Source organism: Cornus florida, unplaced genomic scaffold (genome assembly GCF_030987335.1).
Source record: "Cornus florida cultivar Cherokee Brave unplaced genomic scaffold, ASM3098733v1 CherokeeBrave_3.0.0_Hap2_Chr05, whole genome shotgun sequence".
In the NCBI taxonomy this organism is placed as follows: domain Eukaryota; kingdom Viridiplantae; phylum Streptophyta; class Magnoliopsida; order Cornales; family Cornaceae; genus Cornus; species Cornus florida.
The window spans coordinates 14049907-14074201 of NW_026775575.1; the positions used below are offsets into that span (position 1 = coordinate 14049907).

Here is a 24295-nt window from a genome sequence, read left to right on the forward strand (position 1 = left end):
AGGAGGAGAGAGAAGGTGGCAGCCATAGGAGGGAGCTTGGCCGGCCATGGGAGAGGAAGAAGAAGAGGAAAATTCTGATTTTCTTCTTTAAGGCACCTATTTATAAAAAAAACCCTAAAAGTGCCCTGAAAGGGCCTCGCCTGGTTCGGAAAAGTGGAATTTGAGCAAACGCACTCAAACGACAAAACTCTGTGAACAAAAATGATTCAAAATGAGAAAATATGAACAACGGAAAAAATGGCGTTGAAAATCGAGTCCCGAGCAAAAAGTTATGCCCCGAACAAGTTCGGCGGCAATCGGGTCTAGAAACTTTGAAACTGAAGAAAAATGACCAGAATGGAATTCTAAGAGTCCACGACTCGATGAAATGTGAAAATGAATCCCGTACGAGGATCTAGGCTCCAGACGAGGCATTTTGTAATAACTTTCATTAATTGCACAATGGCACCTACAAAAAGGGTTAACCGCGAAACTACCCCAGAATGAAAATATCTTCCAAAAGATATTTTCTTAGATACCCCTGAAATAAAATATCTTCAAAAGATATTTATAAAAAACACCCCAAGAAATGAAAAAGATTTTGAAGAATTGTGCATCCACGCCCCTATGGGCACCGGGAGCAACTAAAGTACTTTCTTGCAAAAGTAAAGATACGTATTTCGTGGAAACCACCAAGGCTAAAGGCACGTGAAGTCAAAAACCAACTTTGAGCATGATAAGTAAGGTTGTGCCAACAATGTGACAAATGGGGAAAAGACAGAATAGGGAAAAAGATGAAATAACGCATAGTATCCGAAAAGTGAAAATGCAGAAATGACTCGGTCCTCAAAGGAAGTTGTCAATCCACAGAAAAGAGTCTCAGAAATCATTTTCAAGCACTCGAGACGACACTAAGCGACAAGAAAAATAGTTCAGAAAGGAAAATTAAACGAAAAAAATTCATTCATAAAATTTCAGGAAAAAGGAAAGGGAGGTAAATGACCGGGTCGTTACAACTTACCCTCCTTAAAGGAATTTCATCCCCGAAATTAGGAACATACCAAAGATAACAGAATGATGACCGAACAAAAGGTTAAATCAAAGGACAGCTCACAACGCACTGAAGGACAAATCCTGAAGTCTAAAGATCAACTGAAGGAATGTGAAACCATGAAATGAGACAACACCCCATACGAATCGGCACGTTAACTCAACATCAACCACCGAGAGAATCCCAAGAAAATGAAACGTCAAAACGTGATGAAAGAAGGGAGCGACAAGACAGTATGAACAGCGACCAGAACCCGCCCACACTTACTCGTCAGTAAGGTAGCATGACAGTATAAGGCACTAGTTCATAACATGCCCCAGAAGGGAACTTTTCGATACAAATGACATCAATGTCAGAAACGATCATTACCAAAAGCACTGCGGGAACCAGGCACCTGCGAGAGTTGGGGTAGCTAATCCCAAAACTTTGATAACAATGACACTGGCACCATTACGCTTAAGGCCTTAGATCTAGAAGCCACGAAGGAAAAGGAAATGAAATGATGCCTCCCTGGCCCACGTCTCACTTCACCAGGTAAGAAAAAGAAATGAATCGCAGCCTTCTATGCTCCCATGAGCCTTACTCGTATCAAACAACAAAACAGACAATAAGGTTCCCTACATGGGTCCTTACGGAATGAATCTCTCCTATCCAAGGAAGAAACTCATGAAACAAGAACACATCCAATGGATACGGTAGATCCTAAGAGACAATGTCAAGGCCAGACATAACGTAAACAAGTAGCATGCATCATAACAATGGACTATCTACTCAAGGTGCCACATAAGCAAACATGTCAAACAAAGATGCATTTAAACACATAAGCATATAAGTACAGAAAACATGTCATCACACCGAGCATGTTATCAAACGAAGCATGTAAACATGTTATAATACCAAAACATGTTATCATATGCATATAAATAAATCAAGGTACACCAACAAAAGCATGATATGCACCCAAAACCTGTCGTCCGAAGGTTTTTGAACCCGGATGCTCTGATACCACTTGTAACGACCCGGGTTTTAATTTAACCCGGTACTACAGTGATGAACCGAAGATTGACCCGTTAACGGATCCAGATGCGAAAGCAAGAAATAAAACAATGATCTCCCAAGGCATAACACACCTCTAAGACCCTTTGATAACCTTCCATGAGGTCACGGAACCCGAAGGAATAAAGTGCGGAAGCAAAACAAAGACAAGGGTATGAAAACCCTACCGAAGGAAGGACCAAGGGTAAAATGGTCATTTTAACCTAAGAGGAAGGAATTTAACTTTTAACAAGTCAAATAAGATCAAAAACATTCAAAAACAACCTTTGGTAACTTCATGTGAAGTCCCAAGCCCAAAGGAACTGAAATCCCAGATGAACCCTATCCCGGTTCGAACCAAATCTGACACCTTCTCACTAAAACAAGGATATCTTGAGGTAGGAAAAGAATATGAAGTTGAAATGGTACCATTGGAAATCTTACTTTGACAGGGTTAGTTTAGACTCAAGAATGAACCAATTCGGAGTTAAAACAAAGAAGTTACATCAATTTGAAGTTGGATGACCAAAATTGAAAACTCTGGAGAACTTGAACCGGTTCAACATTGGCAGTACGCCCAAGCTGAACCAATTTTGATAGCTTGAACCTGTTCAACCTTCTTGAACCAGTTCAACTGCAGCAGAAACAGTAATTGCAACAGAAACAATATAAAGTGCCAAAAATTGAGTTTGGAGCACGGTTTTCAAGATCAAGGTGATATTTTTCGGAAAAATGTCATGAAAAAACTCCCTCTAAAATCACATTTTCTATGTGACAGAGTCTAGAATGGAATTTATTTCCCAAAGTAAATCCCCAAAATGCCCTTGGGCCGAGTTTTTCAATAAAAGGGTGAAATGAGTCCATAGGAGGCTCAAAACACAAACGAAAGGGTTTTTCATGGAACGATCATTCACGCAAACATAAATGATGAATTTGAGTACGTGGGAATGGTCTGTAGCTCCCGAAAATGGCTGAGTCAAAATCCAACCCCCAACGGCCAAAAAGGTGAAATTGAACTTGAAACGGAAATTTAAAAACCAAAATTAACAAATGACTTTAAATGACCATTTGGCCATTGGCCACACTTTATACATGATTAATGAGAAGCTATGAAAGAATAAAAATGGAATTCCCACACCTGATGCAAACATGGTGAAACAATAACTTGTCATTTTTCAATATTTTCACAATATTTCAAGAAGTCAGAAATTACGTAGAATACAATATACATGTCATTGGCCTCCGGCCTCATCTCATACATGTTGAATACAATGAAAAGGAGTGTACTTATGTACACTTTACATATATGGAATCAAAGAATACAAGTTTTGTCAAAATAAACAAAAGTAAACATGATATGCTAACATGTGCATATTCGATGTCATCAGAAATACTTCAAGACTTCTAGCATGTCTAAGAGTGTTGTGTATCTTACAACAAAGCTTCTTTACCTGCAAAACACCCAGTAACTATTGGGTGAATAAACAAGTCTAACAAGTTTATTCGTAGAGAATGAGCATTTATCGACTCGATTTCTTCAGAGATTTTTAGGACCAACATGATATAGTTCAAAAGGAATCATGCCACCTAACATCTATGTCAAAGATTTGACTCAGGGAGCATCCTAAGCAACCATGGAGCAATAATAACAAGAATCATGATATATATACATATGTAAAATAAATTAAGATTGGAATAATCCAATTAATACAACAAGTTTATAGTTAACATGAATCACATTTTCAATGTAATTGAACTAGGTCTAGAGTAATCCATACAACATCGCAAGAAACATATTTGAACACAAGTTAACAAGAATCACGTTATCCATGCAATTCAACAACAAAAGAGCATGTTATACAATGCAACAAGGTATAAGCTCTCAAAGCCATCAACTTAGAATCTAAAGCACAAAAATAATAGTAGTGGGTCATGCCACCTAACGTTTAAGTTCTAAATGAATCAATAGGATCATTCCTAAGCTATGTTAGAACGTTAAAACACAAATTTCAATATCAATGCAATTTAACCAACATTGGAACTTCCAATACAATGCATAAAGCATGATTTCTTAAAGTTAACATCTTGAAACTCAAAATGGAAAATCAAATAAGGAACCACAAGTTACAACATCATCTAGTTATCAACTTGAAATGAAATACGAAATCAACAAAGTGGATACTCGGACATCAGTCGGATCAAGCCGACACCTTGGTTACTTTAGGGTTATTAGCCAATGGTAAACCTCCCTATGTGCGCATTAGACTACATAGAGGGATTATCCCCCGTACTAGAACCACGTCCTAGCCGTAGCCAAACAACGACATCCCTAAGTTTCCAAAATCAACAAATTGTGCAACAACGTATATATTAGCATGTATATACAAGATAATCAACTATCTACCATGTACAACCAAATTTGGAAACCTATACAATACACACTCTAAGTCCACAACTAATATGATATGATGAATGTCGAATCTTCAGTGTGCGATTCGTTACACGATATGCATGAAAGATGTTAAATATGAAGTGTGCAAATCATTACACAAGGCATTAATATACTCAATAAGGAAAACATATTCTTATGAGTATAAACATAGCAACTATGTTATCCAATGCTCAAAACATAATCAAATGAATATACAACAAGTCCATGTCCAGGATTTTGATATAGAAACGACTTTAAAACACAATTAAATCCATGACTCAATTAGATAGAATTTAATTAAATAAAATAATTAAATTTCATAAATTCTAATTCAATTCCAAATAACCTCAAATTAGTACATATTAAAGATCATGCCATGGTCATCACCTATATCCATTCTAAAACTCAATCAGGTTATTGGAACAACAAAGTAGAACTCTAATAAAATCATGCTAATTTAATTACCAAGGTTCTAAAGCAATTTCAAATGGTCCACAATTAATATATACTAATAAACAAGTCATAGCCAATACAAATATCAAGTTAAAATCTTAATTAAGCTAATGGGACCACAAAATAGATTTTAATTAATTCTTTTAATTAAAATCTCTAGATTTTGAAACGTAACCAAATGCTCTCAATTTAACATATCTTAGAGAACATGCCAATGACTAATGTAATGTCACATTACATATGAATTAAACTTTCACTAAAGTTAAATATTAAATAAAAGTTGTAATTCTCATGCAATTAGTCCCAATTTAATATATGTAAGCTACCATACCAAAACTTCATTTATCATCATGCCGCAATCAAATTCCAAGTTGTATATCATCTTGGGGATTAAATCTTAAACAAGAAATTAATCAAATGAATGGTTCTAAAAACTTAACCAAATATTCTAAATCAAATATATGTGAAACTATATGGCATGTAAATCAAGAATATCAAGTCGGAATTTAAATGGAGTGAATAGTACACTCGGAGCAATTTAATTAATCAAATTAATTAAAAATCTCTAGATTTCAAAACATCTCCAATTACTTTCAAATTATACTATGATAAAGAGCATGCTAAGGCCTAATATAATATGCTATCACACATTGATTTCAACGTAGATAAGGCCATATTATTTAATATTTTATTCAAGATAAATATTAAATAAAATCTTCATTTCTTATCCAAATGCTCCAATTTTAATATATGTTAATCAACATATCAAGCTGTAATATAATGTCAAGCCACAAGTTTAAATCATGCTATAACTCACCGGGAAAATTAAATTTCATACTAGAAAATAAATAATAAAAAATTCTAGATTTAATATCCAAGTATGCAATTGAGTTGAATAAGCATCACAAGCATGTAATAAAGCAAAGAAGTAAATTATAACACCCTCTACCTCAATTTGAGATGAAAATCCCAAATCCCCACCGAATTGAAACGGCTCCGAATCCGACGAAACTCTTAGGTTTTGTCGGGGACAACACGATCTATATGACTCCCCAAGAAGCCCCATGAAAATCCAAACTTGACCTCAATCCTGAACTCAAAATTTGGTCAGAAATGTTTTCTAATAAGGGGTAATGGTACAGCACGACGAGGCGAACAACAAATGTTAAGGCCGAAGGATTTTCACCGAGGAAAAGTGGTCCAAAGGAGGAGAGAGAAGGTGGCAGCCATGGGAGGGAGCTTGGCCGGCCATGGGAGAGGTCGAAGAAGAGGAAAATTCTGATTTTCTTCTTTAAGGCACCTATTTATAGAAAAACCCTAAAAGTGCCCTGAAAGGGCCCCGCCGGGTCTGGAAAAATAGAATTTGAGCAAACGCGCTCAAACGGTAAAACTATGTGAACAAAAAAGATTCAAAATGAGAAATTATGAACTACAGAAGAAACGGAGTCGAAAACTGAGTCCCGAGTAGAAAGTTATGTCCCGAACAAGTTCGGCGGTAACCGGGTCCAAAAACTCTAAAACTGGAGAAAAATGACCAGAACGGAATTCTAAGAGTCCATGACTCGATGAAATGTGAAAATGAATCCCATACGAGGATCAAGGCTCCAGACGAGACATTTTGTAATAACTTTCGTTAATTGCACAATGGCCCCTACAAAAAGGTTTAACCACAAAGCTGCCCCAGAATGAAAATATCTTCCAAAAGATATTTTCTTAGATACCCCTGAAATAAAATATCTTCAAAAGATATTTATGAAGAACACCCCAAGAAATGAAAAAGATTCTGAAGAATTGTGCATCAACGTCCCTATGGGCACTGGGAGCAACCAGAGTACTTTCTTGCAAAAGTAAAGATACGTATTTCGTGGAAACCACCAAGGATGAAGGCACGTGAAGTCAAAAACCAAGTCCGAGCATGAGAAGTGAGGTTGTGCCAACAATGTGACAAATGGGGAAAAGACAGAATAGGGAAAAGGACGAAATAGCGCATAGTATCCGAAAACTGAAAATGCAGAAATGACTCGGTCCTCAAAAGAAGTTGTCAATCCACAGAAAAGAGTCTCAGAAATCATTTCCGAGCACTCGAGACGACACTAAGCGACAAGAAATAGAGTTCAGAAATGAAAATTAAATGAAAAAAAAAATTCATTCGTAAAATTTTAGGAAAAAGGAAAGGGAGGTAAATGACCAGGTTGTTACATCATTGATATTTAACATGATGCTTGAAGAAAATAAAATAATACAAATGTTTGCTTTGGAGAGTATTCGAGATAAACTCTAGAATATTGTATAAAGTCCTGTCATTTGCCTTATTTCACTTATTAAAAGCATTAATGTTCTCTTGGGTATCTTAAAGTAAAAGGATTAGGTTTAGGAGTAGTAAATATATTTTGTACCACTACGTTGTGAATCAAATATCTAAATTCATTTTCCAGTCAATATAAACGAGGTCCAAATACATTGAATATGTAAGAAAGCAGATAAAATGGATTAGACATAATATTTGAAAATAAATGCATTCATACAATATGCAAGGTGAATTATTAATACTATCATGCATATTTAAAATTAAAATGAGTTTGTTAACCACATAATATAATAAATCTCAATAGAATAAGAGATCATTATCATTATTGGTGAACAATCCCTTTTAATTAATGCGGGTCCCTCAACTCCGTAGCATAATAAATCACACAATCAATACATCAATAACTTATCCTGATTGAGGAGTTCATTATTACTATTGTTAGGATTCATTTGCTATTAGGTGAGCACTTCCATTAAAATATATCTGTGGGTCCCTTAACTACTGCAAGAAAAATCGGATAACCAATACGCCAATAACTTATTCGGTTGGTGAAGTTCATTATTGCTATTGGCGGTCAAATCCTATCATTTCCATATCTCTTAAGACAATGCCTTGTCTATCTATATGAAATGATTCCTGATTATGTTTAGCCTTTCTAAAATCACCTAGTGTAGACCATTCTGTTGGGGAGCTAACACTATTGATTTTAGATTGAGTGTATAACGTTATTAATGCTGCAATGAAAAATAAAACATTAAATATCTTGTCATTATAATCTAGACTCTTTAAATCATGCGTAGGGCCTTGTTTTTAAAGATATAATTACAATGAACATTTAATATTTTTATTTTCATGAGACAACCATTTATGTAATATTAAAACTCTTCAAATCATGCGTAGGGCCTTATTTTTGAAGATCTAATTATAATGGTTTTAATAACGAAGGCCATGGGGTAATGTATAAAAATCCTCGCTCCCACTCAATTTTTTTTAATCATTTATAATTAGGGTTTTTAATTTATTCATCTACATGATATGATGCATGCAAAATGTCTTGATTTTAATCCAATGAAATTTAGAAAATATTTGGACTTTAAATGATTCACTAATACTTAATTTGAAGCACACTTAAAAAAACAAATTTACAAAAATAATTTTTCGTTTCCCAATAAGTGCCCTCAAATTTATTAGTAATCAAATCCAATTAATTTTTCATAATTTAATTAATATAAATCAAGTCATTTAATTAAATATCATGGATCCAATGCATGAATAATAATAATCAGTATTAAATTATTCCATGTATCACATAAATAATTAAACGACACACAGAAGCAATTTAAATGGCCAATGGATTTAGCTTTTAACATTAAAAACTAAATAATTATTAAGTGCCTTAATTATTGCACCCCATTAGACTCCCACTATCTTTAAATAATGGAGAATAATATTAAAATCTACTTTGGGGCAATAATTCACTCTTTAACGAGTGAGAACAGCACAAAATAATCTTAAAAAATAAGCCTGGAGGTTCACCGTAAGGTCTTGTGCACATCTAGGAGCCAAAACACCTTCCCATGGGTCCACATGCGCCAACACGTGCTTACCACGCGCTTTTCAACCTCTCCACACACCTGAAGACAGAGGCAGCGCCTGGCACTTGCCACGCGCTGGATAAATGGGCAGGCGCGTGGCACGCGCTGCCACGTGCCATGTGGAACTGTCTTGGACTGGCGCGTACTCCCCACGCTCCAGTTTACTGGAGGTGCACCAAGTGGCTTCCATCCCGCGTCGCATAGGATCTTTTACTCCTTATTAGTGTTGATCCATTGGTTATAGATCCTGTTGCATGAAATGTTGGTGCACCTCATTGCACCGGATCAGCAGCCTTACTCCAGCACCATCCTTCGCCGTCGTGGTGCTCCGGTCGCCGGAAAGTTGCCAGAACACCGTCGAAAATAATATAAAAAAAACCAGAAAAATTAAATTTAGGCCCTAAAAATTTCAGAAAAATTTCAAAAAATTGTTAAAAAATCCCAAAAAATTCCTAAAGCCTAATTTAACCCTCTTGGACCTTCTTGAAGCTTCATAGCATCCTTTGATGAATATTACATGGCTTTAAAAAATATTTACACTTTGAAATACAATGAAAAAAAATTAAATTACATCATTGAACTTTCAAATGGCTAAATCAAAGCCTTAATTACATTCATCCAAAGATAAAATTATATTCAATATACCTATAAGCTTCATCCATGGCCTAACCATACATCATCATTCATTCACAATTATACATATATCAATATATATCGACATATTAAATCATACATCAACATACATCAATAAAAAAATATATAAGAATATAATTTTGGATCCATGAATGATGAAATTTAATAAAAACATGATCTCTAGTAATGAATCAAACCTGGCTCTGATACCACTATTGGGAAACGTGCTAGTTTTAAAAACTTTTCAAGGGATTTTCATTCACAGATCTTGATTCATCACATAGAGACAAGTTTTATGCAAAAATAAAATATGATGTATCATTCAATTAACAGATTGAATACTTACATCAAAGGTCTGAGTAAACCTTTAAATCTCTCCTCTAAAGTGAACATTCTCACTTATTGTAGATCCCTTAGCAAGATGCCTTCTTCTTGGATCTCCATCTTCTTGGTAATTGTTCTGCCTTTAGGAATCACTCATAAGCCTCCATGAATGACCTTGGAAAACTGGGCTTGTGGGAGCCTCCATTGGATGAGAACACTAACCCTAATTTTCTAGAGAGAGAAAATATATTCCTTTTTCCTTCTTCCAAAAATCATCCCTAAAATATATATAGACCATGTATATATATAGGCAACATAAAGATAAAGAAAAGGAAATAATAAATCCTTCTCAATCTCTAATTCACATGTCTCAAATCTAATAGGATTCCAATATCAAGTTGGGCTATAAGTGAGAATCCTTTGGGCTTATTATTTTATTGGTTACAATGAATTAATAATTAGCCCGGTCCATGGACCTAATTTAATTAATTCATAAATTAATTTCTACTCCACTAAAAGAAATTAATTGAACTCCAATTAAATAATAAATAACCTCTAAGTCAATGTTGCACTTTAACCATTCTATGCATAATTAATTATCGAATAAATAAAGCCATCAATTCGACTATTTAATTAATATATTTATTTTGGTACCTTTGATTATTTCTGACTCAATCACAATAAAACATTTATTTGACAAAAATAATAATTTAAATAAATAAATATATAATAAATCATTTTGTTTAAAACCATACGAAGGCCTTCGAATTTACTTTGTGATCAACTATAATCAATACAAAATAAATACAAGTAGCTATAATGCAAATATTGAAAATATAACTCTCTAACTATTAATTACATAATTACCCAAAGTGCCGGTCTAAGGATCCCGAAGTATCCACCGAACAAATCAAAGTAATTATTAAGTAATAAAAGAGTCGATACTTTTCTCATGCTTAAGAGTCAAATGCATGACGATGATAGGGAGCAATTGCATACGATGGGTCTCGCAATATATCTTAACCTAACGTGGATCCAGTTCAAGTCTTAATTAATTATGAGTCCATCCAGAATTACTGACTATGAACAATTTATGATTACTATTTATATTTATGTATTGATCGCAATCACATACATATATAAATATCTATTGTAATCAAGTGGACATTATCAATTTTATAATGAATCGAAACATAATACATTGAATTCACCAATTGTATAAAGCATAAATATTTCAGAAACGTCAGGAATATATGTCACTATAATCCAAATAGGAATTTGCTATGCCAGGGCATATAAATCCCAACACCTTAAACTTTGGAAGAGTGTTATGTTGCAAAATTGAGCTTACTTGCTCGGTTAAGACCACTTTTCCTAGGTGCTTGGCTTTTGTTCTTCCACTTTTGGGTGCACAAGTCTTTCAAGAATTTGGCATAAGCCGGAATTTGCTTGATTGCATCCAAAAGTGGAAGATTGACTTTCACTTGCCTAAACATTTTCATGATTTCATTGGTTTTTGCCTTTTGCTTGTCTTTTGAAATGGATCCTTTTAAGGCATCTAAAAATGGGGCTTTTGGTTCAAAAACTCTTTTCAAAATTTTTCTTTGAAGTTTCTTCAACACAAGAAGTTTTTAAATTATTTTGTTTCAAATCATTTTTCAACAAAACCTTTTCAAATTCATTTTTCAGTAAATCTTTCTTCAAATTATTTTCAAAATCATTCTTCAAATCACATTTTGAAGCTTTCTCATTCATAAGATCATGTATATGCAATGAAGGAGGAATGCGATGTGAAACGGGATGGGTGACAACTTGAGGTTGCACTGGTTCACTCTCTTCATTGAACTTTTTGACTTGATTATCCACAATCTTACCACTCCGCAAGGTAGTCACCGCATTAACATGCTCAATGGTGTGGCCTTCCGATGAGGAATGGGTTTCCACAACATATTGTTTCTTAGGTAGGGCATTCATAGGCATCTTTCCCTTCTCTCTTGTGTTAAGAGTGCTTGCTATTTGCCCTACTTGGGTTTCTAGCTTCGCAATAAATTGAGGTGGGAATGAAACAATTGTGTGTTTGCCTCAAGAGTTCCCAAAGCATTCAAAACTTTTTCTTCAAAGGCGGGACTTCTAGCATTTCATTGGGAATAAGATTGGTTGGGAAAATGAGAGTTAGCAAATTGATTCCCTTGTGATTGATAAGGTCTATAACATTGGGATCCTTGGTTTTGAAGTGGAGGTGGAATGTACTTCCCTTGAAAACTGCCTTGGGAAGGGTTTGAGCCATCTCCTTGGTTTTTCCAAGAGAAATTCAGATGATATCTCCAACTTAGATTATAATGAGTACCATAAGAATTGTTCCCTTAGTTCACAAAAGCTGCATTGACTTGTTCATTAGGTTCATTTTGCACTTGTCCGTGAGGACAATGAGAAGTAGAATGAAGAACACTAGAACAAGTCATACATGTTTCATTTGATGCACGATGAGAATGGTTAGGGAAGGAAGATACTTGGTTCACCGAGTTTTGGTTAATAAAAAATTAATCAAACCTTTGAGATAAAGACTTCATTTCGGCAGCTATTTCATTTGAATGGTCGACTTAATGTAAGCCAACACTCTTCCTACCTTGTGAATTTCTACCATTCTTGGATGATAATGGTCTATGCAAAGAATTTTCACTCATGCTCTCATAAAGACGCCACACGTCATCCTCATGCCTATCAATGTATGAGCCACCCATGGAAGCATCAACCATGCCTTTGTAATTGTCCGATAAGCTCTCAAAGAAATATTAAACTAATTGCCATTTGGGCATGTCATGATGTGGACACTTCCTAAGTAATTCATTAAAGCATTCCCATGCCTCATGAAACTATTCTCCATCCCTATGTGAAAATTCCCGAATCGAGGTTCGCATGGCATTGGTCTTAAAAACCGGATAGTACTTCTTTAAGAACTCTTGTTGCATTTATGCCCAAGAAGTGATTGAAAAAGGCCTAAGATTGTTAAACCAATACTTTGCCTTGTCTTTTAAGGTGAATAAAAAATTTTTGAGTCTTAAGACCTCTTTCGGCATGTCCGTATATTTTACGGTGGAACATACTTCTAGAAACTCATCCAAATGCTTGTAAGGTTCTTCACTTGGAAGTCCATGATAGTTAAAAAGCATTTGAATGGTTTGTGGCCTAATTTCATAGTGATGTACTCTAAATGGTGGCAATTGAATGCATGCGGGTGCATTGTATTCATTAGGAACATAGTGATCTCTTAAAGCAAGTGGAGGATTAGCAATTTGAGGTGCAACGTGGGCACCTTGATTTCCTTGAATGATGGGGGGCTGTGGAGCATACATTAGCCTTGGCATTTCAAATGGAACTTAGCCTTGTTGTTGTTGTGGTCGGTGAATGAATGGCCTAGGCATGTCTAATGGTGCTTGAATGTTCTCATGATGCACATTTGGATGAAGGATACCTTGTTGGTCTATGTGACCAAGGTCCTCTACATGCTCTTCATTATGGCCTTCCATTGATGTAATGGATCGGGTAAAACTAGAACTTCCTCTTCCCCTAGGATTTCTAACTGCGGATTCAAGATGTAAATCAAAAGGGACAGGAGTTGGTCTTAGTGATCTACGACCATGCATGCACAATGTAAAAACATACAAACACAATGAATAAACAAACACTTCGATTTCACAAAAATTAAATGAAACATCCTCCACAAACACTTAACCCATACTCCTATGCTTTGACAACAATGATGCAAAGAACAATTAAGAATGCCTCCACGCGGGCTCACGATTTATCTAAGAATTTAAAAACAAGCCTCCACACGGGCCGATGATTTAACTAAGGGATTGAGTAAAGAAAGTCTCACAAAGGTCCTATAGCACTTCAACTCCAAAATTTTTAGCTTAGCTTAGCAATTTTTTAGAATTTAGCCTTTTTCCATGCTTTTGCTAAGCTTCTTTACTTGAATGCTTCTTTACTTGCTTCCTAGCTCAATACTCCTTGTCAAAGATGAACAAACACAATCAGTAATCAAAAGAAAAATAAATACAAAGTAAAGACACGATCAAAAGAGTACTAATTCTTAATTGATTCTATAAATACGACGTTGCCTAATCCCCGGCAACGGCGCCAAAAACTATGGTGCGTCGCTACACCACAAGCTTAGAGAGTGTACATTAAGGCAAGGGCCAAGTTTTACATTTATAAAAGCCATTACTACCTTCACTAAAAATATGGTTAGGGTGAGTAGGGATCGTCCCAAGCGATTGGAGTCGAATTTGGTTGTGGAATCGCTATTAGGGTTAGTAGGTCGAGTGATCAAACAAATAGTTGGTTGGTTGATTAAACTAGAGAGCAAATTAAACTAAATAATTGAATGCAGTAAAGAGTAAGAGTAAAAGAGAGAGATCTTGGGGTTTAGAGGTCACCACCAAACAATACTTTTCTACATCTTTAACAAGTGACTAATGAGGGAAATGTGTGTTGCAATATTGATGTGTGTGTGTGTTTGGTTGATTCAATTAGCAAGGGTGACCAATTAAGTATATATTGTCTAAGCAACATATGAAAAGCACAATATATCTAACAATTAAGTATATAGTGTCTAAATAGCATGTGAAAAACACAATATATCTAGCAAGTCATTAATCCTTTCACTAAGCTCACAAGCCAAATACACTACAAGGTTAGAGACATATGCTACTTGCATTCAAAAGTATGGAACATCAAACAACAAGCATGGATTGTCCTCCCATCTAACAACTATGCTACCACTACACTATAATTAAGTTAATGACATGAAATTAAACTAATTAAGCTAAGGGAGGGGCACAATCCATCAAGAAATGAGCATGAACCATCAAGAAAATTACAAGAGCATTCCATTAGGCACAATGTTTTGACAATCTCTAGATCTATGGCATTAATACACATAGACATGCATCAATAACACAAGAAATAGAGACAAACATATGAACATCTATTCTAGCATGCATAGACATATGGATAGAATGAAATGATCAATTGGAAGTATTAAACCACATAAATCAATTACAAGATCTATATATATAAAAGTGCCAAAACATGTATTACAACACTAATCCCTCAATAATACACAAAATCAAGATGTAGAAAACACGTTTGGGGCTAACTCTAGCCCCAAGAGAATGTATAGCCACTCATGGTAGTGCTTCTCCAACCCTCAAGAGCTAACTCCATGGTAGAGATTTGCTCCTTGGTTGATGAAGAGTCTCCAATGGTGTCTCTAGCCTCCTCCTCCTCCAAGCTTCCTCTCCAAGAGTTCTACAAGGTATGATATGATATGATGTGATATGATGTAAAAAATAATCCTTATCCTTATATAGGTAGGTCAAATGACACCCAAAATAAGCTGGGGTCATACAGCAAATAATCCCCAATGATTGGATAAAGGACAACTTTTTGTGAGCTGGAAATTAACTTTTTCGCACTGGAGGAAGTTCGATCGATCGAACATGGCTGAGATCTATCGAACTTAGGCTGGATCGATCCTCAATGGCGACGCTTTTTGGATAAAAACAAATCTGAGATATTTCAAAGATATTTTTAGGAAAAGGACAAAAGTGGTTGGTAGGGTGGTACAACTAGATAAGATCAATCATTTGAATAAGGACAAGGTAGTTTGATCGATCGAAGAATGATGTTGGATCGATCTAACTTTTGAGATCTCTAAAAATGTCATCATGGCTCTGATCCATCTTGAAGTGCTGAGATCAATCATGTTGGATCGATCGAACCTTGATCTGAGATCGATCGAAGATGTTGAATTCCACATTTTTCTTCCTTTTGCTCTACTTTGCTCATTTCTTTGATTCATCCCAGAATTGCTTCATTTCTGCTCTTATTTGGCTGAGTTAGCTTATTTTTCGGATAAGTACCGGAAAATGAAAATAACATGAAATCAATCTAAGACGGTAACGTAAGATAGATAAGGGTACTAGAATGCCTTAGCTTAAGGGGTTTAAATACGCACTTTTCAGCGCTCATCATGTGACAAAATCACTTTCATTCAACCTCAAGTTACTGTAGGTGTTGTCAAGTAAATCATACTTGGATTTTAAAGTTTTTATAATTGGAAATCTTGCATATACTTCACCAGAAGAAGTGATGAGTGCTCAAATGTGACGCATTGTAGCACCTAAGCTAGGGTATTTTAGTCCATTCATCCATCTTACTTTCATTGTGACGACCATGGTTTTTAAGCTAGCGTGTCCTGTGATGAACCGAAGATTTGACCCGATAACGGATCCGATATGCGAAATCGAAAACAGAAAACAGGACTCTAAGAAGTCAAAGTGACCTTCCATGAGGTTATGGAACTCAATGAGAACTGATGCGGAAGCAAAAGGTCAAAATATGACAAATAAGCCCCCAGGGGCAAAATAGTCATTTTTAAAAAATGTGGATTCGGGTGCCACAGAGTACACCATTGGAAGGGCAACGAAAAACTAATCAAGATGGACTCAAGAATCGCATTATTTGGAGTCCGGACGAAGGAGAAATGGCATGACAATGAAAAATGGGCACTTAAAGCTTTAAGGGTAAACTGGTAATTATCCAGGAAGAACCGGGTGCAACTGAGCATACCGTTGGAAAGACAGCGAAAAATTGGTCAAGTTAAAAAAAAAAATTCACTTGAATCGGAGTCCGAACAAAGGAGAAAAGCCTAAAAGAAAAATTGACGTCGCGGCGGCCCGACGAGGGCCATGGTGCACACGGCGCCCATACGCGAGCCCACCGGCGCACATGACGGTGCCCAAAGACATGGTTGGTGGCAACCGTTGGCTACTGCTACATTTTTTTTTTATCTGCCCAGAGCTGAGGCTTGAAACGGAGGTCAAGACGAGTTTTTCTGGAAAAACATAAAGAAGAAACCCCCCCTAAAATTGAGTTTTCTACCCGACTACATGGACGGAATCGAAAAAAACTCACTGTGAAATCCCCCAAATGCCCCTAGATCAGAACTGAACAAGAGGGTCATAAAGCTGCTAAATGAAAACTGGAAGCTGAAACTTCATGAGGGATTTCCGGTACCAAGACGACATTTTCTGGAAAAACAAGAAGAAGAAACCCCCCCTAAAATCATGTTTTCTATTTAACCATGTCAAAAGAAGAAAATAAAACTAATGTGAAAGGTCCATAATGCCCCTAGACCAGAATATGCAAAAAAAAATGCAAAATAAATTCACAAGAGGCTCAAAACACAAACGATAAGGTTTTGTCCGGAAACGACCATGCATGCAAACGTAACTTACCTATTTGGACGTGTTACAATTGTCCATGACTTAAAAATACCACCGATACAAAATCCGACCCCCCAATGGGCAAAAAGGCAAAAATGGAACTTGGAATGAAAACTCGGAATCCAAAAATACAAAACGGGATCAAATGACCGTTTGGCCCTTGGCCACACTTCATACAAGATTAATATGATCGTGTGAAAGAATGAAAATGGAATTCCCACACCCGATGCAACCATGGTGAAGCAATGACTTGCGATTTTTCAAGGTTTTCATAATATTTCATGAAGTTAAAAAGTTGTATAGAATACAATACACATGTCATTAGCCTCCGGCCTCATCTCATACATGTTAAATACATTGAAAGGAATGCACTTATGTACACATTACATACATGGAATCAAATATACATATTTTGACATATAAGTCTACAAAATGACATTTCATGCTAACATTTGCATGAAATGGAAACTTGAAAGCTACACGACATCCAAGGAATGATAGGCGTCACGAACCAAGTCTTCATACCTGAAATATGCCCCAGTATCTTAGGGGTGAGTAACATAAAACTACTCGTAGGAGATGAGCATGCATCGACCTAGCATTTTACAAATTTATCACCTTAAGGTGAAACATGTTAAAGGGGCTCATGCCACCTAACGTCTATGTCCAAGTGAGACTCGGGGAGCATCCTAAGCTACTTTAGAATCGAAGCAACAAGAATCATGATATACATACGTGTATGAAACGAATCATGGTTGGGATAATCCAAAGAACACGACAAGAAGAATGCTTGAGCATAGATTAACATGAATTGCATTTTCAATACAATTGAACTAGGTCTAGAGTAATCCATACAACATAACAAAAGCATATTTGAATACAAGTTAACAAGAATCACATTATCCATGCAATTCAACAACAAAAGTGCATGTTATACAATGCAACAAGGTTTAAGTTCTCAAAGCCATCAACTTAGAATCTAAAACACAAAATAATAGTAGTGGTTTATGCCACCTAACGTCTATGTTATAAATGAATCAATAGGATCAATCCTAAGCTTTATTAGAACGTCAAAACATGATTTTCAATATCGATGCAATTTAACCAATATTGGAACTTCCAATACAACGCATAAAGCACAATTTCGCAAAGTTAATATCCTGTAACTTAAAATGGAATGACAAATAAGAAACAACAAGTTATAACATCATCTAGTTATCAATTTGAAAATGAAATGCGAAATCAAACAAAGTGGATACTCGGACGTCACGCCGAATCAGACCGACAACATAGTTACTTTAAGGTTACTAGCCCATAGGTAACCTCCCTATGTGCGCACTAGACTATATATAGAGGGACTATCCCCCGTACTAGAACCACGTCCTAGCCATAGTCAAACAACAACATCCCCAAGTTTCCAAAATCCACAAGTTGTGCAATAATGCATATATCAACAGGAATATGCAAGATAATCAACTATCTACTAAGCAAAACCAAATTTGGAAACCTATACAATACATGCTCTAAATCCACAACTAATATGATATGATGAATGTCGAATCTTCAGTGTGCGATTCGTTATACGCTATGCATGAAAGATGTTAAACACGAAGTGTGTAAATCATTACACAAGGCAACAATATATTCAATAAGGGAAACATATTCTCATGAATGCAAACATAGCAACTATGTTATCCAATGTTCAAAACATAACCAAATGAATATACAACAAGTCCAAGTCCATGATTTGAATATAGAAACCAATTCTAAAACACATCTAGATAATGGAGCAAATTGATAGAATTTAAATAGATAAACATAATTAAATTCTCTAGATTCCAATTCAATTCCAAATAACCTCAATTTAATACATGTTAGAGGACATGGCATGGTCATCACCTATATCCATTCTAAAACTCAATTAGGTTGTTGGAACAATAAAGTAGAACTTTAATTAAATCATGCTAATTTAATTACCAAGGTTCTAAAACAACTTCTAATAGTCCCAAATTAATATATACTAGTAAACAAGTCATGGCCAATACAAATATCAAGTTAAAACCTTAATTAAGCTAATGGGACCACAAAATAGATCTTAATTAATTATTTTAATTAAAATCTCTTGATTTTTAAACTTAACCAAATACTCTCAAATTAACCTATGTTGGAAAACTTGCCAAGGACTAATGTAATATCACATTACAAGTTTATTTCATTCAATTTACGACCATGCGAATTAAACCTTCACTAAAGTTAAATATAAAACAAAAGTTGCAATTCTTATGCAATAAATCCTAATTTAATACATGTGAATAACCATACCAAAACTTAATTTTTTATCATGCCATAATACAATTCTAAGTTGTATACCACCATGAGGATTAAATCTTAAACATGGAATTTAATTAAATAAAAGGTTTCAAAACCTAACCGAATATTCTAAATAAAATATATGTGAAACTATATGGCATGTAAATCAAGAATATCAGGTCGGAATTTAAATAGAGTGAATAGTGCACTCGGGGCAAATTAATTAAAAATTACTAATTTTCAAAACACCTCCAATCACTTTCAAATTCAACTATGTTGGAGAGCATGCTAAGGCCTAATTTAATATGCTAATACATATTGATTTTAAACTAGTTAAGGCCATGTGAATTAATCTTTCACCTAAGATAAATATTAAATAAAATCTTTAATACTTATTCAATTGTTCCAATTTTAATACACGACAATGAGCATATCAAGGGGCAATATAAAATCATGTTACATGTTTAAACCAAGTCATGAGCAACCAGCTCCGAATCCGACGAAACTACTAGGTTTTGTCGGGGACAGCGCCGTGAAAATAACCCCCATGAAAGCCCCATCAAAATCATAACTTGACCTCAAAACCAAACTCAAGAAATGGTCAAAACTGAATTCTAATAAGGGGGAAAGGTAGAGCACGGCGAGGGGAACAACAAACGTTAAGGCCGAAGACTTTCATCAAGGAAAAGTGAACCAAAAGAGGAGAGAGAAGATGGCAGCACCCCTTGGGCTGCCATGGGAGCTCCAGGTCGTGCATGAAGAGGGGAGAAGATGAAAAATGAAATATCTCACCCCCCTTTTATAGAAATCTCAAAAAGTGTCCCAAACGTCAAGTCCGAAAAAGTAAAATTTGAGCAGACGCGCTCAAATGACAAAACTTTGTGCGATGAAAAAGATTTAAAATGATAAAATATAAATGATGGAAGAAACGGCGTCAAAAACTGAGTCCCGAACAGAAAGTTATACCCAAAATAAGTTTGGTGCAAACCGGGGCCAGAAACCCTGAAACTGGAAAACATCGACTAGGAGGAAATTCCAAGAGTACACAACTCAACAAAATGTGCAAATGAATCATGTACAAGAATCCAGGCTCAAAACAAGATATTTTGCAATAACTTTCATTAATTGCACAATGGCCCCTCTAAAAAGTGAAAACTGCACTTATGGCCCAGAATAAAAATATCTTCTAAAAATATTTTCTTAAAAACCCCTAAAATGAAATATCTTCAAAAGATATTTACGGAAAACACCCAAAGAAAAGAAAATAATTTCAAAGAACTTTGCATCCATGCTCCTATGGACACCGGGAGCAACCAGAGTACTTTCTTGTAAAAGTAAAGATACGTATTTCGTGAAAACCACTAAAGATGGAGATACATGAAGTCAAAAACCAACTCCGAACACAAAAAGTGTGGTTACGCCAACAAAGTGTCAAACGGGGAAAAGACAAAATAGGGAAAAAGACGAAATAGGGAAAATGACGAAAAATGAATAGTGTCGAAAAACGAAAAATGTGAAAATGACTCGGTCCTCAAAGGAAGTTGTCAATCCACGGAAAAGAGTCTCAGGAACCAATTCCGAGCACTTGATATGACACTAAGCGACACGAAACAGAACTCAGAAAAGAAAATTAAACGAAAAAATTTCATTCGTAAAATTTCAGGAAAAATGAAAGAAAGGCAAATGACTGGGTCGTTACATTCATATCTTAGATACTTATTTGTGTTATTACCTATTTCAGGTTAATAATGTTCAAACAGGCTAACAAGAGCCATTTAGACCATTTTTGGAGTTAAGGAGCAAAGTTGGAAAGAAGCCAAGAAAATTGCATCAGAGGAACTTCGATCGATCGAAGGGAAGTCCCGATCGATCGAAGTGGTCTACAATCGATTGAAATGAAGGCGGTGGTAGCTTAGCAAAGTGAATATGGCCCGAAGATATTTTTGATGCCATGTCATCTTCGATCGATCGAAGCCAAGTGTTTGATCGATCGAAAATCTTCAATCGATCGAAATGTCTACTGGCAATAAATTGTCTAATTCCCGAGCACGCCTATTTCTACCTACTGTGCATAGCTGCAAATTTTCTCCAATTAGAGGCTATTATTCTGACTTGGTCCTTACTCAAAGGAGTGTGTAAGTGATTTATTGAGCATCATTGTAGTAGATAGATATAATTATTATTACCAATTATAGAATAGATAATTTTTCTCTCTAGAATTAGGGTTTCGGAGAAGAAAGCAAGGATGAAGATGATGATGCCAACCTCCAAGCTAGCCCTTGAGGGTTCTATGCCCCCTACAATGAGTGGGTAAATCCTTCTCTTAAGGCTAAAGATAGCCCCTAGCTTGCTTCTCAAATTTAGCCTTTGTGTATTTTTGGGGATGTTAATTGTAATAGATGTTTTGACCATGAATAAATATAAATCTTGTGATTTTCACTTGATTTGTATATATTAATGCTTTCAATTGATCATTTAGCTCTAGTCATATGTCTATGTATGCTAGAATTGATGTTCATGTTTTTATCTTTAGATTTAATGAATTTGATGCATGTCTATGTGTATTGATGATGTTAATCTAGTGATGGTCAAGGTATGGTGCTTAATGGAACACTTTTGTGATTTATTTGATGGTTCACACTTGTTTCTTGATGGATTGTACCACATCTCTAGTTTAATTAGTTTAATTTCATGTCTCTAGCCTAGTTGTAGTGTAGATACTTTAATTTCTTAGGTAAGTGAACAATCCATTCTTGTTTCTTTATGTTCCATATTTTTGAATGGAAAGAGTGTATATCTCTAGATATTTATGTGTGTATTAATTGTGGTTTTATTGAATGGAATCTTGGTCTCATTTGATGGGTTATACTATTCATTAAAATTGGCTAGACAATCTATACTTTTTTGCCATCCATGCTTAGTTTCAATTAATGTCACACATACAAACAAAGTTACAATTTAAATTTCTCCATTAATGTACAATTGCTAGTGTTTGATGAAGTAAAGCTTAGTGGTGACTCTATGCCCCAAAACCTCTCTCCTATATCTTTTCCCTAATTTCTAGATTGCTCTCTTTTTACTTGCATTAATCTTTAATTGCATTGTAGTTTAGTTAATCAATCACCAATCAATCTTTAATCATTCGACCTACTAATCCAACATTAATTTCCATCACAAATACACCTCCAATCCCTTGGGACGATCCCTACTCACTCTAGCTATATTTTCAGTTAGAAGTGGTAGTTGCATTTCATAAATTTAAACTTGGCCACACTACACACATTTTCATTGCAATTTGGTGCATCGACACGACACACACCAAGTTTTGGGGCCGTTGTCGGGGATTTGGCACCGTTGTATTTGGAAATTAATTAGGAATTAGTACTCTTTTGATCTTGTTTTTATTTTTATTTTTATTTTATTTTTGGTTACTTATTGTGTTTGTTTTTGATTGGCTAGGTGAATTGAGCTAAGAGAGTAAAGCAAAGGGAATTTGAAAAGCAAGAAAAGCAAAATAAGCCAAGTGAAGCTAAGCAAGAGCATAAAAAGCTTAAAAATAAAAATAAAAATTGCAAAGCAAGCAAGGCAAAGAAAAAATTGAAAAATCATTTGAAGTTGCTTAAGGACCCTTTGTGAGCCTTTCTAAACTCAATCTCTAGTTAAATCGTGAGCCTGCATGGAGACAATTTAATTTTTCTTGCATAGTGTTCAAAGCATGTGAGTATAGGATCATCGTATGTGGAGGTTGTTAATTATTGATTTGTTGCAGAGTTGAAGTGATTGCTACTTGCTTGTTGCTTGTTTTTGTTTTCTTTGTGCATGCATGGTCGTAGGTCATTAAATCATACTCTTCTTCTACTTAATTTGAGTCTTGAATCATTTGTTCGTCATTATCAGGGAAAGGGTAATTCTAGTCTTTCCATTTCATCAATGGAAGACATCAATGAGGACCATGTGGAGGAACTTGGTCACATAGACCAACAAGGCATCCTCCACCCTAATGTGCATCATGATAATATTCAAGTACCATTAGGTATGCCAAGACCTTTCATTCCACCACAATAACAAGGCCAAGTTCCATTGGGAATGCCTCGGCCCATTTTTGCTCCACAACCTCCCATTCTTCAAGGTAATCAAGGTGCTTATGTAGCACCACCGATTGTGAATCCTCCTCTTGCTTTGCGTGACCATTACGTGCCAATGAATATAATGCACACACTTGCATTCAATTACCCCCTTTTAGAGCACATCACTATGAAATTAAACCGCAAACCATTCAAATGCTTCCCAATTATCATGGACTTCCAAGTGAAGAACCTAACAAGCATTTGGATGAGTTTCTTGAAGTGTGTTCCACCGTGAAATATACGGACATGCTGAAAGAAGTTTTGAGATTAAAACTTTTTCCTTTTACCCTTAAAGATAAGGTAAAATATTGGTTCAATAATCTTAGGCCTTTTTCGATAACTTCTTGGGCAGAAATGCAACAAGAGTTCTTGAAGAAATACTATCCAGTTTCAAAGACCAATGCCATGAGAACTTCAATTCGAGAATTTTCTTAAGAAGAAGGGGAATTGTTTCATGAGGCATAGGAGCGCCTTAATGATTTGCTTAGGAAGTGTCCACATCATGACATTCCTAAATGGCAATTGGTGCAATTTTTCTTTGAAAGTTTATGGGATAATTTCAAGGGTATGGTTGATGCATCTATGGGTGGTTCTTATCTTGATAGACATCAGGATGATGTATGGCGTCTTCATGAAAGCATGAGTGAAAATTCAATGCATCGATCCTTGTCTTCTAACAATGGTAGAAATTTAGGTGAAAGGAAGAATGTTGGCTTGTATCAAGTTGACAATTCCAATAACATAGCCGCCAAAGTCA

General features: G+C 35.5%; 1 pseudogene; it reads right to left on the reverse strand.

The window, feature by feature from the left end:
- Positions 1-23948: 23948 nt before the first annotated feature.
- LOC132310743 (small nucleolar RNA R71) lies at positions 23949-24047 on the reverse strand (annotated as a pseudogene).
- Positions 24048-24295: the final 248 nt, after the last annotated feature.